The 19,330-nt window shown below is 47.5% G+C and overlaps 1 long non-coding RNA gene across 2 annotated transcripts in view; it reads left to right on the plus strand.

Annotated features, from left to right (window-relative positions):
* LOC138288501 (uncharacterized) overlaps positions 1-17,096 on the plus strand; it is a 121,462-nt gene extending 104,366 nt beyond the window's left edge. The window contains exons 2-3 of one of the 2 annotated variants that reach the window (XR_011202422.1): positions 2,972-3,050; positions 16,085-17,096. This is a non-coding gene — a long non-coding RNA (uncharacterized lncRNA). The remainder of the gene's footprint in view (positions 1-2,971; positions 3,051-16,084) is intronic. The other variant, XR_011202423.1, reaches the window with a different exon arrangement.
* Positions 17,097-19,330: the final 2,234 nt, after the last annotated feature.

The raw sequence follows: 19,330 nt of genomic DNA on the forward strand, positions 1-19,330 counted from the left end.
AACACTCGCTCTATATATGATAAAGTGCCATGGACGTTAAGGGCTGCACTTCACTCTCAACGTTCAGCTGTTTCAGTTTGCAACACACCCTGGAGACAAACTGGGCTTCTTTTTTTACTGAACATTCTCTCCTCCTACAGGGCCAGGCTCTCCTTACTTCTCTGAGCAGCAGACCACTAGGTGCTTAGGTAAATCTTTGCTTCTACTGCAAGTTGCAGAAGTTAGATGATGTTCTCTCACCTCTGGGATCCTGGCTGTAATACTCACCAGCCCTGGTCTCACAGCAGTCCTTCGAGTACTCTAGGGAGCACTTCCATCCTTTGTCATGAAGTACGTGGAACTGGAACACTGTAGTATCATTTGGAACCAAGTGATAAGCACATTTTCAAGACAGAAAATGTGGATCCACTGTCTCAGGCTTCAGAACTGGTTGAGCTGCTTTTTCTTTGAGATGTAATTTCCAGGCTTCTCTCCAGACAGTTGTTGTGCAAAGTGATTGTTCCCACAGCAGGTAACAATGGGGCTGGCTCCAAGAAAGAGTATCCAACACATGTGACAATGAAGTGTGAGATCTCTACACCTGGCTGCCATCATCTTCCTGAAACAGTAATCTGAGACAGGTAAAAGGAGACGCCCCACCTGGAAACTTTCTCCCCTTTAACAACAGAAACTGCAATCCTATCCTTCACCCCTTCCATCAAATGGGATTGCTCAGAAAGAACTAATCAGCAGCCGTTTGCTAATAAAGAATTTCTAAAGGTGGCGCGATTTCTTTATCTTCCTCACTTCAGAGTCTGGGTCTCCATGCTCCAGCCACTGGAATGCAGGTAAAAAACCTTGATTACCTAGGGAAGCTGTTCTCACTCCATGATGTCACAGTCAGATTGCAGGACGTGTTCCCCTTAAGCTGCTCCTAAAACCTTCTCTGGCCAACCTATATTTGTCCCACTGTCCCAGTAGAGCTACAATTGAGATAGACTCCAACCCCCGTTATATTTGACCCTTTGGCCTTTGTTTTAAAAGGCCTCCAAGGTGGAGGATAACCTTTCCCATTTTTGAAGGCCTCTTCTGAGGTCTCCCAAGCCTTCGGGAGCAGCTGTCATCTGTGATGTTATAAATACTCAAATAGACTCCAGAACCAGCAAGTTAATCAAAACCTGCAAGGAAAGGGTAGTACACAGAAAAAAATAAATTAGTTTTTTAAGGGAAATTCAATTGATTATTTTGTTTAACTCCCAAATGAATAAATCAAGGTGAGGTCTTAAAGTTCTCGAAGCACAGAATTAACCTTTTAAGAGAGTGAGCATGTGTGTTATAGTGACAATTACCCAAGCAGCAGGCAAGGTGGCATTTCCTGGACGTTTATACTGATATTTGAGTTATCATAAAGACGAAAACATTATCATATGGTTCTGGTAGATTTGTGGAGTGCTATGCTAATAGTCATTTGAAATTGTAACAATTAAAAACATTCCGCTTTCTGTTACAAGGAACAACAGAGAAACCTAAGAATAGAAGACTGTTAAAGAACCCAGAGACAACATCCTTATAGACAGTCTTAGAGTCAAGACAATTAATAAGTCCTGCAATAGTTTATTGTGTTACTCTGTTAATTAAGATCCAGTATTGTACCTTGTATGTTATATCTTTTTCTCATATTCAATTGTAAAGCATATTAATCCCAGAGACCATAAAAAAAGATAAGAATGTAAAAGTATTTGAGTGTAGACCTGAAGACACTTGAAGATGTATCTTACTCTCTCTTCCCGAACCCCTTCCCTACGGGGTGGCTTCCCTTTTACATAGTATTTACACTTGCATGTAGAGAAAAAAACTTCAGCGGGCATTGGCGGATAATCTTTGCCTCCACAGAATTCTGGCATTCAGGAGAGTGGATTTAACTTGACAGAAAGGGAAGCCTATCAAAATAAAATCTGCCCACTTGAAGATGGAGTCCCAGGATTCTGGTTAGTCCCAATATTAGTTCCAGACCCTAGAAGAGGTGTCCCTCTCTCCATTTCTGAGATGACTAGGGCTTTAGCATCAATGCAGTCAGAACTGCAGACCCTTAGGCAAGATAATCAGACATAAAGAGTTAAAAAAAATGTGTTTTATTGAAATGTAAGTCAGTACAACAAAGTACAGTATTCAGACCATGTCAAAAGGGCAAACAAAGTAGTATAATATGCTACATTGATTCTACATGGGCAGAGAAATTGGATTGTAAATTTTGTACTTCCATTAATACAACAGGGGGATAGGGAAAGAAGAGAGCAGTGGCCACTCAGCAGGGGTAAAGAGACTCAAGACACCTGATAGGCAGGCTCCAGTCACAGCAGAAAGGATGATGAACATGCCTACCACTCAGCGAAGTTCTATATCTGCCTAATGAGCTTGACTTGTAGCACTGTGGACAGTCCAGCGATCAGCTCCCTTTAAGTCCAGAGTGGCAGCCATTCTCACTTCTGCACACTGGGCACTTAAGAACATCTCCAAGTGGGATCATATGTCTTTGGGGGATGATCTTGCAAACATCAGTTCCAAATTTGGTATTAGTTGTCCCTGATAGTAGGTCGCATTGCAAAGCTATCCCGCCTTCTGTGGTAACAGCTGCCTCCCCCAATGCATCGCCACCAAATGCTTTGCAATCAATAGTATGAGTGTGGTCAGCTTGCACACCTCCGGGGGAATGTCCCTCATGTATATCAATAGTGCACCTCTTGGTGAACCCTCTAGGATGTGCCCATTGACCTCAAGAATAGTGTCAAATATGATGCGCCATCAAGATCGCTTGGCGTGAGTTTATTCCTAAAAGAATTAGTAGGTAGACTTGTTTGGGTCACTGATGTTCATTTATTGTGTATCTTACATAATTTTGCCTCTCTAAAGTCCTTATATCAAATCCTTGTCTGGGTTCTCTTCAGAATACAATTGATAAACCTCTCGTTCTGTCTTCTTTTCTGGTTGAAAGGCATACTTCTTGGCACTTCCTTCGCTCCAGCCAGTCCACCTCGGAGGAAGATCGGAAAGGACCAAGGATCTTTGATCAGGTAAATGCTTTTTATTTTTGGGGTTATCAGGATGGGTAATGGGAAGTGCTTGTGTGGGTAGGGTGGGTGGCTTTACTATATATTTGGGGTGAAGAGCACGCCATGGCACTGTGCACAGAGGGGTTTATAGTGTTAAGTCAAAAAAAAAAACCAATTCCCCTTTTTGTACCCTTCAGTATATTAAGTCTTCACCCCTTCCCCGACCTTTCTGGTTGTGTCTTTATTAAATAAGGAATGTTGCAAGGTCGAGTGGTTTGTGGATGTTCTCCATCTGTTCGCCAGGCCCGCTGCCAGTCTGCTGTACTGTAGTCCCCAGGTTTCGGCTCATTTCTCCCTCGCCTTTCACACTCCTTGGGTCCCACATCTTCTTTCTCTCACCTCCTGCACTTTTCAGGTCCCACATCTTCTTCCTCTCGCCTCCCGCACTCTTCGGGTCCCACGTCTTCTTCCTCTCGCCTCAAGTACTCTGTTGTCTCCTTCCTATGGCTTCCCGTCACCTCACCTGTCACTAGTTTGGTCTGAGACGCTGCTCCATGCCAGGACCGTCACGGGGATTCCGTGACATGGTTGATCGGCCATGAGGATCCGGGTGTCCAAGATAGGTAGTCCGCCGTGATTGATACTTGCCTGAGAGATGGACTGTCTGAAAGGAAAAGGGTTGTAGTGCTAGAAACCACAGTAAAATCCTGGGATTAGTGTCTTTGTTATGCGAAAGCCATGTCAACGGTGCGTGATCTGTGAATAAAGTGAACTACTGTCCTAACAAATAATACTGAAGTGCTTCAATTGCCCGTTTGATACATAAACATTCCTTCTTTATGATAGGATAATGCTGCTGTCTGAGTAACAGTATACGACTTATGTATACTACTGGGTGTAGTTCGTTTTGGTTGTCAGGCTGTGATAGGACAGCTCCTAGTCCTTGATTAGCTGCATCTGTCTGTAAGATAAATGGTTTAGAAAGATCCAGACAGCGCAAACCCGGATTGTTACATAGTATGACTTTTAGATCGTTAAAACTATCTTGTTGTTGGGGTGTTAATTCAATTATTTGGTTGGGTCTTTTGGTTTGCAGTAGGTTGGTGAGAGGAGCCGCCTTGTCAGCAAAGTGAGGAATGAATCTCCGGTAATACCCAACCAATCGTAAAAAAGATTTAATTTGATGCTTTGTGGTGGGGCAAGGGATTTCCTAAATGGCTTTTACTTTGTCCACTTGGGATCTGATAGTACCATGTGTGATGATCCTAGATATTGTATAGATTCCTGGGCCACTCAACACTTACTGGGATTTGCAGTCAGTCCCGCTTCCCTGAGTGTCGCTAACCGTCTTGAGGTGTCGAAGATGGGAGTCCCATGAAGGACTAAGGGCCATATGTACGAACACATTTTCCCATCGACACAGAATGGGCAAAACTGCTTGATACATCTGGCCCTAAATATGATAATATTGTCGAGGTAAGCGGCTGCATGTGATCTATGGTCCTGAATAAGAGTATCCATTAATCTCTGGAATGTAGCGGGGGCTCCATGTAATCCGAAAGGCATCACCTTAAAATGGTAAAAACCAGAAGGAGTGGAAAAAGCAGTCTTTTCTCGGTCTCTCAAGGACAGAAGTATCTGCCAATACCCCTTTGTGGGATCTAAGGTGGTGAGGTGCCTGGCGGATCCTAATTGTTTGATCATTCCATCCACCAGGGGCGTGGGATATGTATCAAATATAGATATGGAATTTAACTGATGAAAGTCTATACAGAACTGGATAGTACCATCAGGTTTGGGAACCAGTATGATAGGGGAACACCACAGACTTGTGGAGGGTTCGATAATATCCCATGCTAACGTTTTGGTCACCTCATCCTCAACTGCTTTGTGGCGAGCCTCAGGAATCCTATATGGTTTTAAGCGAATAGGCTTTCCCTGTTCTGTATGGATATGATGTTGAATAAATATCATTCGCCCTGGGGTTGAGGAAAAGACTTCTTTGTTGTGTTCTATCAAATATAATAATTGTCTTTGTTCTTCAGTAAGGCTGTTATTTATCTCAGGTAAAAGTTATTTTTCTTCCAATCCTGATGGGAGAAATTGTATCTCAAGAGGTTGACTATTGGTCGCTAACGACACAATGATTTGTACACAAGGGTTTGTCTCTGTCTCTTTCCACTCTTTTAGTAAATTGATGTGGTATATTTGTTCATTTTTTCTGGCATGTGGCACTGCTACTTTGTAAGTGACAGGGGACAATCTTTCTGTCACTGTATAGGGACTCTGCCATTTAGCAAGGTGTTTATTATTCGGAGGAGGGGAGCAGTATGAGGACTTTAATACCGACTCGGATTTCCTGTAATTTATTGGTCTGGTCATAATAGTGTTTTTGTCTCTCTTGGGCCTTTTTCATCTGATTCCGGACCTCTGCCCATAAGGAGTGTAGGTTCTCTTTAAGGGTACAGGCATATTTCAGGAGGTTCCTCCCCTCATCCTCTTCTTCAACCCACTGTTCCACAGCCATATCTAAGAGAGATCTAGGCTGCAGTCTGAAGACCAGTTCGAAAGGACTGTGGCCAGTGGAAGATTGAGTATGTGTATGGATGGCATATAGGACTAGAGGTAGTTTGTAATCGTAATCTCGACCGGCATCCGAAATGGTCTTCTTTAAGAGCGACTTAATGGTTCAATTATATCTCTCTACAAGACCGTAGGTCTGGGGATGATATACAGAGGTTCTTAGTTATTTGATACCTAGCAAGTCACATATTTGGGTCATGAGTTTTGACATAAAGACGGTACCTTGATCGGTCAGGAGTTTCTTTGGAAACCGACTCTGGAATGAAACTCAATCATGGCTTGAGCCACCACTTGAGTAGTGATGCTTTTAAGTGGAATAGATTCAGGATATCTAGTTGAATAATCGACTAGAATCAAAATATATTGATATCCTCATGAGGAGGAAAGTAATGGCCCTACCAGATCCATACCCATCCTGGAAAAGGGTATATCAATAATGGGTAAGGGATATAATGGTGCTTTGGGAAGTGGGTGAGTTTTAGAAAGTTGGCATCGTGTGCAAGAAGCATAGTATTTACGTATGTCGGAACAGACACCTGGCCAATAGAAATGGCTGAGGAGGTATTTCTCTGTCTTTTCCTTGCTGTCATGTCAACCCCCCCCCCACACACGGTGGGGTGTGGCCTAGGTGTAGGACTATCAGCTTTTGTATGTTACTCGGTTCTTTACATTTATAAACACCAAACCCCGCTTGACTGTAAAGAATATTCCTGCCTTGTCTGGGACCTCTTGAATAACCTGAACCCACGTGTTATGGAGTGTTGGATCTTCACTCTGACAGGCCCGAAAACTTCCCAGATGGTTCTCTCCAGTGGGTACTGTAGGAAAGAAAAAGAGGATATGCCGTATATTAGTTGTGAAATATTTCTTCTTATTTTCCCTTCTCTCCCTATGACTGATTTTCTTCCTTTATTTACCTCCCTCTAGGCTTTCCCTATGGTACGGGGCCTCTGATACCAGCTTGGGGCATCCTCCTGACTGACTGGCTGCTTTATTCAACAAGATGGAAAAGTTGCTATAATCGGTTGCTAGGTTGAGGTCTTCTATCACGTCGGGTCTAGCTCGCACCTTGAAAGACTCCTTATATCCTCTCCATTCTACCTCATCCTGAGCTATTGGGTAGATTCTGGTTTCGCCATGAACACAAGTAATGGCTGTTTTTTCATCCTCCTTCCACTGATGAGGAAAGACCATCTCTGCCTTAATAACAGAATGTCGACACCCAGAATCTATCAGGACCGGGGAGGGTTGACCATTTATTTTCATTTCAACAATATATTTGTAGGCCTTGTCTGTTGTGCATAGTACTCTTCCTTTTGACAGTCCTACTTCCATTGGTTGAGGACTCTGTGCCTGATGTGGACAATTCCGAGCTAAGTGGCCCCACTCAGTGCTTTTATAACACTGAGGCTGTTGCACTACTTCTCTTACCTGAAGTTGAGGAAGTCTAGGGGCCTCTAAGGGTCCTCTATGAGGCAGTTTTCCTGGAGGAATGTTTTTTGTCTCTTGGGGAAGGGGCTAGGGTCCCTTGAGGGGGATACTCTCTGGTCTCAGTTGTATGATGATAGGCACTAGCTAACTCAAGGGCATTAGGAGCGGTTACATTCGGATGTTGTCGGATCCAATGTCTGGTGGATCTAGGGAGAGCCTCCAAAAACTGTTCCAATATTATTTTGTTTACCAGCTCCTACTTGGTGAACTCCTTGGGTTTTAGCCGCCAGACACTGAGATCTTGTATTCGGAAAAACAGGGCCCATGGGTTATCGTGACTGCCCCATTTCACCCGATAATGTTCACTGTCATAACCGAGTCGTTCTAATATAGCATGTTCCAAAAAGCTATCATAAACACAGTTTATGACTGTTCTTTGGGAAAAGGTTTGCAGCTGCCACTGCGGGTGGGGGTGACGCTCCTCCGCCCCTATGGAGGAGCCACCCCTGGTCCCTGGGTTCCACCTCATTTCTCCCTCGCCTTTCACACTCCTCGGGTCCTGTGTCTTTTTTCTCTCGCTCCCGTACTCTTCGAGTCCCGCATCAACTGCCTCTCGCCTCCTGCACTCTTCGGGTCCTGCATCTTCTTCCTCCCGCCTCAAGTACACGGTCATCTCCTTCCTTTGGCTTCCTGTCACCTCACCGCAGCCTCCCTTCGTTGTGAGGCCCACTTCCCCTTTTGACCTTGTGGAACCCTGAAGCAGTCCTTGCTTCCTGAGTACAGAGGCTCCCATGTCCCCCCTGGGCACAGAGGGTCGCCACTAGTTTGATCTGAGACGCTGCTCCATGCCTGGACCATCACAGCGAATCTGTGACATCCCTCTTCTGGGCAATTCCATGCTGGGTGAATAAAATCAATGCAGGAGCCAGGCATGCAATGTGCATCATTTATCAGACCCATATTCTGCATTCGTTCCAAGGAGCAGTATGGCCTATACATACACTTGAAATGGACCAGGCACAGCCTGTAGTTGGGCAAAAGCACCTGAGATTGAGCTCTACAAAACTTCCATTGGACTTCGGTGACTGGGGTCTCAAGGTTTGCGGCCCACACTTGCTGGGCCCCTGAGACCTGGACCAGCGCCTCTTCTTGCGTGCCGGTGTAAATCCGTGTAATCAGTCTTCGTGGGGAAGGGCATGTAAGCGTCACCTCAAACACCTGGAACGTGAGCGGGGCTGCTGGAAATGAGTCATGTAGCACGTGTGTGTACACGTGCATATATGAACTTGTCCAGTAGCATGACATCAGAGCCTTGCAGGGCCTGCTGTGGCAGGATGAAAGGGCCGTTCGTGTAGATGACTCCCATGGTTGTCAGCTGTAAGTGAAGCATTCTGCCACAGGTGTCCACATCAAGCATAATAGGCAGGGAGGGGTGCCCAGTGAGTGGAATCGAAGGGGTGAATAGGCTGCTTAATCGACAGGGAGGGGAAGAACTCCTGCTGCAAGGGTCTCCTCGTTCATGGCGAGGAGGTGTGGATCAAGGATCTAAACAAACTCTTTATAAAATGCGGCAGTGAGGCCATCCAAAACTATGGACTTGTCTCCAGGCATTGCACATATGACCTGAATCACCTCCTCCACTATAAAAGGCATGTTGAAGTGCCACGATGACCCTCCTCAAGCCAAAGCAGCAGTACTGAATCAAAGTAAGAGACTGGGTCAGGTGGGGGCCCAGTCTGTTTAGTCATATATAATGTGGAATAGAAATTGGACATTTCTCTCTGTATGGCTACAACTTCAACATGCATGCAATGGTTGTCATCTTGCAATTCAGCAATGTAATCACTTGCCCATGGTTTGAGTAGCAAGTTAGCTAAGGTTTTCCCCATCCTCTACCCCTCACCTTAGCATCTATCGTGGGCCTCATTCCCTAGGTAATGTACTATCTCTTCAAAATCAGTGAGTTTGCCTCAGATGTCTGCCAGTATGGATGCTCTACTAGTCACAAAGTACTGTCACTCCAGATCACGGATAGCCTCTTCAACGCGCAAGTTTCTCACGCAGAGCTCACATTATGCCTGCCTGCTACCCTAAGCATACCCCTTGACTATCAGCCTTAATCGCCTCCCATAAGGTGATTGATTTGTCACTGAGCCAGCATTGTGTTCAAAGTACTCCCCAATAGCTGTCTGGGCCTCATCGCGAAACACCTGATCACGATGCCCCGACCAGTAGTTCCCCCACAGAAGGACACATTTTACAGTCAGCGGGAGTCATCTCCAGTAGTATTGGAGTGTGATCAGATAGTGTTCACACCAGGTGTGTGACGTCTGTGGTTCATGTATCTTATATCGTGCAAAGGGACATATGATGGAACAACGCATGAGAATATCATGCATGCCTTAACAACGTGGTCTCAACAGCGACCGTGTCCATACCACACATGCCTTTACCACAAATTTCATTATAAAAGCATGTTTGGTAAAGCAACATGTGTGGTAAATTCTCCCCCGCCCTGTCCCCTTACACCAAATACCATACTCCACACTGCCCAACCCATTAATACCGCCCCTTCCACCTCCCCTGCCATGAGCCCTAAACCCCCCACCCTTAGCTATAAAAGTAACCCTGTCCTGTCCTAGAAACTGCCCCATCACCCACCCCCCTAACCTAAAACCTACCCCACCCTGTTCAAAAATCTAACCAACACCCCCACCCTGCCCTGTACCCTAAAACCTACCCCGCCCTGCCCTAAAGAATACCTGAACCCCCCAACCCCCACCCTGAACCGTAAAACCTACCCGACTGTCCTAAAAACTGCCCTGGCCCCCCACCCCTGCCCTGAACCCTAAAACCTACCCACCCTGTCCTAAAAACTACCCTAACCCACCCACCCCTGTCCTGAACCCTAAAACCTTCCCCGCCCTGTCCTAAATACTACCAGCCCCCAGCTCCTGCCCTGTAAACTAAAACTTTCCCCGCACTGTCCTAAAAACTACCTGACCCCACTGCGCCTGCCTTAATCCTAAAACCGGGTACCACCCGGTCGTAAAAACGACCAGACCGTATCACCCCTGCCCTGAACCCTCAAACCTACCCACTCTGTACCCTTTAACCTACCGGCCTCTCCTAAAAACTACCCAACCCCCACCCTGCACCCTAAAGCCTACCCGCCCTGTCCTAACAACTACAGACCCCCTGCCCTGTACCCTAAAACCTACTCCACCCTGTCCTAAAAACTACCCTGAACCCCTACCCCCGCCCTGAACCCTAAAACCTATCCTGTCCTAAAAACTACTCCGCCCCCCGCCCCTGAACCCTAAAACCTACCCCACCCTGTCCTAAATACTACCCAACTCCACTCTGTACCCTGTAACCTACCCTCCCTCTCCTGAAAACTACCCAACCCCAGCCCTGAACAATAAAACCTACCCCGCCCTGTCCTAAAAACTACTGACCCCCGCCCTGTATCCTAAAAACTACCCCACCCTGTCCTAAAAACTGACTCGAACCCCTACCTGAACCCTAAAACCTATCCTGCCCTGTCCTAAAACCTACTCCCACCCGCTGCCCCTGCCCTGAACCCTAAAACCTACTCCGTCCTGTCCTAAAAACTACTTGGACCCCCTACCCCTGCTCTGAACCCTAAAACTTTCCCTGCCCTGTCCTAAAACTATCCAACCCCCGCCCTGAACCCTAAAACCTACCCACACTGTCTTAAAAACTACCCCAACCTCCTGCCCCTGCCCTGAACCCTAAAACCTACCCGCCCATTCCTAAAAACTACCAGACCCTCCCACCTCTGCCCTGAACCCTAAAACCTAAAACCTATCTAGCCCTGTCCTAAAAGCTACCGAACCTCCCGCCCTGAACCCTAAAACCTACCCCACCCTCTCCTAAAAACGACCCTGACCACCCCCGCCTGAACACTAAGACCTATCGCGCCCTGTCCTAAAAACTACCCCAAACCCCACCCCCAACCTGAATGCTAAAACCTATCCGCCCTTTCTAAAAACTACCCCCTCCCACCCTGAACCCTAAAACCTACCCTGCCCTGTCCTAAAAACTACCCGTTACCCCTAAAGTTTACAACCCCCGCCTTGAACCCTATATCCTACCCCTCCCTGTCCTAAAAACTACTGGACCACCTCTCCTCTACCCTGTACCCTAACATCTACTCTGCACTGTCCTAAAAACAACCCCAATCCTTCCTCACTGCCCTGTACCCTAAAACTTACCCTGCACTGTCCTAAAGACTACCTCGAACCACCCCTGCCCTGAACGCTAAAACCTATCCTGCCCCGTCCTAAAAAGTACTCCCACTCCCGCCCCTTCCCTGAACCCTAAAACCTACTCTGTCCTGTCCTAAAAACTACTCGGACCACCCCCACCCCTGCCCTGAACCCTAAAACCTTTCCTGCCCTGTCTTAACACTATCCAGCCCCCTACCCTGTACCCTAAAACCTACTGCACACTGTCTTAAAAACTACCCCAACACCCCGCCTCTGCCCTGAACCCTAAAACCTACCCCATTCGGTCCTAAAAACTACCAGACTCTCCCACCCCTGCCCTGAACCCTAAAACTATCTAGCCCTGTCCTAAAAACTACCCAACCCCCGCCTTGTACCCTAAAACCTACCCACCCTGTCCTAAAAATTACCCAACTACCCGCCCTTAACCCTAAAACCTACCCCGTCCGTCCTGAAAACGACCCCCGCCCTTGCCCTAAACCCTAAAGCTACCTCGCCCGGTCCTAAAAATGTCCGCACCCACCCCCACCCTGTACCCTAAAACCTCCTCCACCCTTTCCTAAAAACTACCCCGAACCCCCGCCCGCTCCCTGAACCCTAAAACCTACCCCACCCTGTCCTAAAAACTACCCCTCGCCCTGCCTCTACCCTGAACCCTAAAGCTACCTCGCCCTGTCCTAAAAACTTCTGCCCCCACCCTGTACCCTAAAACCTCCTCCACCCTTTCCTAAAAACTACCCCGACCCCCGCTCCCTCCCTGAACCCTAAAACCTACCCCACCCTGTCCTAAAAACTACCCCGCTCCTGCCCTGAACCATAAAGCTACCTCACCCTGTCCTAAAATCTTCCGCCCCCACCCTGTACCCTAAAACCTCCTCCACCCTGTTCTAAAAACTTCCCCGAACACCCGCCCCAACCCTGAACTCTAAAACCAACCTCACCCTTTCCTAAAAACTACCCCGACTCCCGTCCCCTCCCTGAACCTTAAAACCTACCCCCTCTGTCCTAAAAACTACCTGACCCCCTTCCTTGTACCCTAAAACCTACCCTGCCGTGTCCCAAAAACTACCCATCCCCCCACCCTGAACCCCAAAACCTATCCCACCCTGTCCTAAAAACTACCCTTGCCCCCACACCTGAACCCTAATCCCTACCCCGCCTTGTCCTAATATCCACCCACCTAACCCTCCCATTCCAGCCCTGAACCCTAAAACCTACCCCACCCTCTCCTAAAAACTACCCCTGACCACCCTGGCTGAACACTAAGACCTACCCCGCCCTGTCCTAAAAACTACGCCAACCCCTGCCCCCAACCTGAACCCTAAAACCTGTTTGCCCTGTTCTAAAAACTACCCCACCCTGAACCCTAAATCCTACCCCTTCCTGTCCCCAAAACTACCAGACCACCTCTCCCCTACCCTGTATCCTAAAAACTACTCTGCACTGTCCTAAAAAAAAAAAAAATCCTTCCTCACTGCCCTGTACCCTAAAACTTATCCCGCACTGTCCTAAAAACTACCTCGACCCCCAGCCCCTGCTCTGAACCCTAAAACCTATCCTGCCCTGTCCTAAAAAGTACTCCCCGCCCCTTCCCTGAACCCTAAAACCCAGTCTGTCCTGTCCTAAAAACTACTCGGACCACCCACAACCCTGCCCTGAACCCTAAAACCTTTCCTGCCCTGTCTTAAAACTATCCAACCCCCCGCCCTGTACCCTAAAACCTAGCCCACACTGTCTTAAAAACTACCCCAACACCCGCCCCTGCTCTGAACCCTAAAACCTACCCCACCTGGTCCTAAAAACTACCAGACCCTCCCACCCCTGCGCTGAACCCTAAAACATATCTAGCCCTGTCCTAAAAACTACCCAACCCCCGCCTTGTACTCTAAAACCTACCCACCCTGTTCTATAAGCAACCCAACTATCCGCCCTGAACCATAAAACATACCCCGTCTTGTCCTAAAAACTACCCCTCACACTTGCCCCGAACCCTAAAGCTACCTCGCCCTGTCCTAAAAACTTCTGCCCCCACCACCACCCTGTACCCTAAAACCTCCTCCACCCTTTCCTAAAAACTACCCTGACCCCCGCCCTGCCCCCTCCCTGAACCCTAAAACCTACCCCGCCCTGTCCTGAAAACTACCCCCTCCCCTGCCCTGAACCCTAAAGCAACCTTGCCCTGTCCTAAAAACGTCCATCCCAACCACCACCCTGTGCCCTAAAACCTCCTCCACCCTGTTCTAAACCCTACTGCGAACTCCCAACGCTGAACTCTAAAACCAACCCCACCCTTTCCTAAAAACTACAGTGACTCCTCGCCCCCTACCTGAACCCTAAAACCTACCCTGCCCTGTCCTAAAACCTACCCCGACCTCCCACCCCTGCCCTAAAGCCTACCCCACCCTGCCCTAAAAACTACCTGACCCCCTGCCCCTTGCCTTGTACCCTAAACCCTGCCATTTCCTAAAAACTACCCATCCCCCCACCATGAACCCTAAAACCTATCCCACTCTGTCCTAAAAACTACCCTTGCCCCCACCTGAACCCTAATCTCTACCCCGCCCTGTCCTAATATCTAACCAAACCTCCCATTCCCGCCCTGAACCCTAAAACCTACCCCACCCTATCCTAAAAACTACCCCTGACCACCCCGCCTGAACACTAAGACCTACCCCGCCCTGTCCTAAAAACCACGCCAACCCCTGCCCCCAACCTGACCTCTAAAACCTATCCACCCTGTTCAAAAAACGACCCTGTCCCCCCGCCCTGAACCCTAAAGCCTACCCCACCATGTTGTAAAAACTTCCCCAACCCCCTGCCCCTGAAGTCTAAACCTACCCCACCCTGTCCTAAAAACTACCCAACACCCCACCTTGAACCCTAAAACCTACCCCTCCCTGTCCTAAAAACTACCGAACCACCTCTCCCCTACCCTGAACCCTAAAACCTACTCCTCACTGTCCTAAAACAACCCCAATCCTTCCTCATTGCCCTGTACCCTAAAACTTACCCCGCACTGTCCTAAAAACTACCTCGAACCCCCGCCCTGAACACTAAAACTTATCCAGCCCTGTCCTAAAAACTACTTCCACTCCCCGCCCCTGGCCTGAACCATAAAATCTACTCTGTCCTGTCCTAAAAACTACTCGAACCCCCTCCACCACTGCCATGAACTCTAAAACCTATCTATCCCTGTCCTAAAAACTACCCAACCCCCGCCCTGTACCCTAAAACCTACCCACCCTGTCCTAAAAACTACCTAACTACCTGCCCTGAATCCTAAAACCTTCCACGCCCTGTCCTAAAACCTACCCCCACCCCCGCCCCTGCCCTGAACCCTAAAGCCTACCTCGCCCTGTCCTAAAAACTTCCCCTCCTCTTCCCTGTACCCTAAAACCTACTCCACCTTCTCCTAAAAACTACCCCGAACCCCCACCCCCACATTGAACCCTAAAACCTACCCCGCCCTGTCATAAAAACTTCCCGACCTCCCACCCCTGCCCTAAACCCTAAAGCCTACCCCGCCCTGTCCTAAAAACAACCTGACCCCCCTTCCCCTGCTTTGTACTGTAAAACCTACCCTGCGTGTCCTAAAAACCAGCAACCCCCACCCTGAACCCTAAACCCTATACCACCCTGTCCTAAAAACTACCCAACCCCCGCCATTAACTCTAAAACCTACCCCTCCCTGTCCTAAAAAAAACCCTAATCCTTCCTCACTGCCATGTACACTAAAATGTACCCGCACTGTCCTAAAAACGACTCCAAAACACCCACCCGGACCAGAACCCTAAACCCTATCCCACACTGACCTAAAAATAACCCCGACCCCTGCCCCCACCCTGAACCCTAAAACCTACCCCGTGCGGTCCAAAAAACTACCCAACCCCTTTCCTTCGCCCTGTACCCTGAAACCTATGCCGCCCTCTCCTAAAAGCTACCCCAACCCCCCCTACCCCTTCCCTGAACCATTAAACCTACTCTGACATGTCCTAAAAACTACCCCAACTCTGGCCCCCGCCCTGAACCCTAAAACCTACCCCATCCTGTCCTAAAAACGATCCCAATCTACCCACCCCTGCCCTGAACCCTAAAACCTACCCCATCCTGTCCTAAAAACGATCCCAATCTACCCACCCCTGCCCTGAACCCTAAAACCTACCTCGCACCTGTCCTAAAAACTACCCGACCTCCTGCCCCCACCATGTACCCTAAAACATACCCTGCACAGTCCTAAAAACGACCCCGCCCATACCCTCTACCCTAAAACCTAGCCTGCCCTGTTCTAAAAACTACCCTGACCCTCCAACCCTGCCCTGTCCTAAAAACTACCGCAACATCCAATCCCAAACCCAGCTGCAGCCCCAGCCCCACTTACCTCTCTCTCCTCTGCTCTCTGCTTCCTGTTTCAACTAGACGGCTAGACTGGTCTCTCTGCTATCACCACGCATGTGCGTGGTAAAGGCATGCGTGCTAAAGGCATGCATGGTAATGGCAGAATGGTGAATGCATAGCGTTGCATTGACCGCATTGTAAGTGTTGACGCAGATATGCTAATTAGAAATTATTAATGAATGTTTATGTGTTTTGGTTAACAAAAGCTCATTGAGAAATTAATTGTAGAGAAAATAGTGTGCATGTTTGGAAAATGTGCCTACGGGGTATGTCAGCCACTTATACGAAAGTTGTACTTAAATAACTAAAAATGTGTGAAATAATGAAAAAGTGTAAGAATAATATAATAATGTGTCTTATTGAGATGTATAACCTATGTTTTGCATTAATTTGTAGAATTAACTGAAGTTATGGCCTAGTCTTTTCCAGGCCTCAAACAAGGAGCTGAATTTCTAGCGCACTGCAGAGAAGCAGATGCATTAACCCGACCATGAACCACCCAATGTTAAAGTGGCTTAGCTAGAATTTTCTGCAATGTACTGATGGACAGGAGATAATGAAGTCAAATTGATACAATTATGTGTAGAGTAGGCTATATATACTTTCCCAGGACTTGAACAATGAGAGCACTGACAGAAGAGGAATATGCAATATTTTTGATACCTGAAGAGCCGAATAATGAAGACATCGTACAGTGAACTAATCCGTGAACTGAGAAACAAGAAATATTAGAACTCCTAGATTTGTAAAATGAATATTATAGGTTAGAGTCATATCTGCTGATTAACTGGCCAATTAGGAATTAGGGCGACGGACTGTAAAACTCTAATAAAAAGTCATGACAAGGGGCTAAAACTCCAGATGCGAATGCAGGAGAATTTAGGCAGATACAAGGGGTGAATGCTGATGACGACAGGAGACGGGGTTCGAGATTGGGCTCATACTCTTGAGAGCCTGACGCATTGCTGATCTATTTGATGACCTGAAGACGAAGACTGATTTTGTTGCTGATCCATTTTGTGGATAGATAGCTATGAAAATGTCACTGACTAACTTGGGGCCTTTTCTTCTAGGTACCAACTGCGCTGTTTTATAGTTTTTCTCCTAGCTAGATATTTTCCAAATTCATATTTTCCTAAATTATTTTTGCGTGAAGTCCCACATGCTGATGCTAATCTGGGTTAGGAAGGTTAGGAAGGCTTTTCCCTGGGTGACGTTGATAGTAACAAATGATTGATGGACTGGTTGCTGAACTCTGCTATTAATCTCGTTATATCCATTTTGTTGGCTTATGCTGAAGCTTTTGAATATATGCTTCCTAAAGTTTTGATTAGATTGTGTTATTGGTAGTCACTAATAAAATTATTCTGAATTGATTAAATAAAGTTTGAGTTAACCAAATGCATTAGAATTGTAGTTAATAGGGAAATAAAAATTGTTAAACGCTTCATTGAGTTGTGGTTATTCATGAAATGATGGTTATATTTGTTTTGGCGACTAATGATTCTCTTAGTGGTTACTGATTGATTACACTGATTATTGATGTCATTGGCTGCTACATGATTAGGATACTCCATGCGATCCAAAAGGTTCATCGGCCTATACGCGTCCCCTTGTAAGTTTAATTATTAAGGGCCAGGCGCGTAAGCATAAGTGATGCTTCCCTGTGCAAAGCAAGCCAGTTCGCGACCATGTTATGTGTGTAGTGGTGGTACATGTGCCTTCCACACTGTCTCTGTGTCTGGAGTGCTGGAGATCAATGAGGTAATTGGCAACCATTGTGAGACGCAATTGTGCATTGGCATTCAGGTGTGGGCATTTGGAGTTGCTAGATTTGTCTACTCTACAGTCCAAGACCACATTGAAGCTGCCTCCCCAGAGAACTGCTCCAGGTCCAAGAGAAGTTTAACTGGGTGGCCCTGCAATGTGCCACCCAATAAAACATATTCCCCCTATTGGTCGCAGAGAGGTTGCTGTGTGCATCAGAACAAACCCTTGTGGATTAATATGACTATCCATAATAAGTGATATGCTGATCCCCAGTCCACACCGCTCGCAGGCACGCTTGTGTTCTCTCCGTTAGATGAAGTTCCTGCAGCATGCAAATATCTGCACTGTGTTTCTGCAGATAGGCCAGGACATGTCTCACCTTGTTGCTGTCGTTGGGGCTCCGCACATTCCAGGGTTTCACATGTAAGAGCCTGCATCCAGAGTTATGTGTGAGTGTGCTATCACAAGGCGCACGTGCGGGGCCTCCCCAGTAGAGAAACTGCATCTGCCCGCCAAGTGGCAAGAAAAGGAAAGATACAATTGGTCCATTGGAAAACAAGAAGGTGTCAGCATTAATGAAATCTCAACTTGCCGCCCACTTTGACCCCCCAATCGGGCCAAATGCCACAAACCCAACCCAAACATTTCCCCCATTGAGAGAACAGTGACATTAACCAGGGAATAATCCAGCAGGGGCACACTATAGGTCCACCCCTCTGTGCAGATGTCCAGCATTTTTACACTGCAAATTCTACAGTTTGAGCTCAGTGTTGTTGGTGAGTGTGCAGGAAGGGTCTCGCTAAGGGGCTACTGCTCGTATCATCAGGCAAAGCAGTACCACCCACCCCACACAGGGAGCAGGTCAGCTCAGTCATTTTGACTCAGATGTCCTGAGTCCGCATCCCAAGCAGCATATGGGAGCTTTGCCACAGTCAGTAGAATATTTCTAACAAATTTGGCAGCCACTTTTGGATCTGTAAAGTATTGAGTCTTACCGGCTTGGTTAGATTCACAGCTTGGCTGCATAAAGCAGAAAGAACTTGGCATCAGTCTTTAGGAGCAAGGGCTCAATTGTAGAAAATCTCTCCTTGTGGCCTGCATAGTAAAGTCGGGGAAGATGGATATCACATTTGCATGGTAGTGTCTGTTGATCTCTTCCCAGCCTCAGAACTGTGTCTCTCTCTCTCTGTAGTTCAATAACCTGGCAATTATCGGGCAGGCCGGCGCCCTGGAAGGTCACTGGCCAAGTGATCTATGAGCAGGAGCAATTGCCTATGAATATAGCAGAAAGTGCATCTCTGAACAGCATTTGTAGTATCATCTCTATATAGTCTTCCACACACCCCAAAGCCATTGACTCTGGAATGCCTAATATTCACAAGTTGTTTCTTCATTACATTGCTTCCAATTCTTCATTCTTGTTCTGGATGACCTCCAGGACACATTTTATCTTGAGCAACTTCACTCCAGTTGCAGATATTCCATCTTCCACCTCCGACGTGCGGTGCTCTCGCGGTCCTAGTCTATTGTCATGCTGATCAACTCTTTCCTTTCCTTTCCTTCAGGCAACCAAATCTATCAGTCAGCCGGTCAGTTTTACTATTAATGGTGGGTAAGTTGTGTTTAAGATCTAGAAACATAGGGGGTCATTACAACCCTGGCGGTCAAAGACCGCCAGGGCTGTTGTGGCGATTGCACAGGCTGGCGGTGCAATCCAGGGTATTTCGACCGCAGCGCTGCCCAGGGGATTACGAGTCCCCGACCGCCAGACTTTTCCTGGTGGTTTGAACCGCCAGGAAAAAGCTGGCGGTACGGGGAGTCGCAGTGCAGGGGCCCGCTGACAGGGCCCCATGCAGCTTTTCACTGTCTGCA

This window comes from Pleurodeles waltl, chromosome 4_1 (genome assembly GCF_031143425.1).
Source record: "Pleurodeles waltl isolate 20211129_DDA chromosome 4_1, aPleWal1.hap1.20221129, whole genome shotgun sequence".
In the NCBI taxonomy this organism is placed as follows: Eukaryota; Metazoa; Chordata; class Amphibia; order Caudata; family Salamandridae; genus Pleurodeles; species Pleurodeles waltl.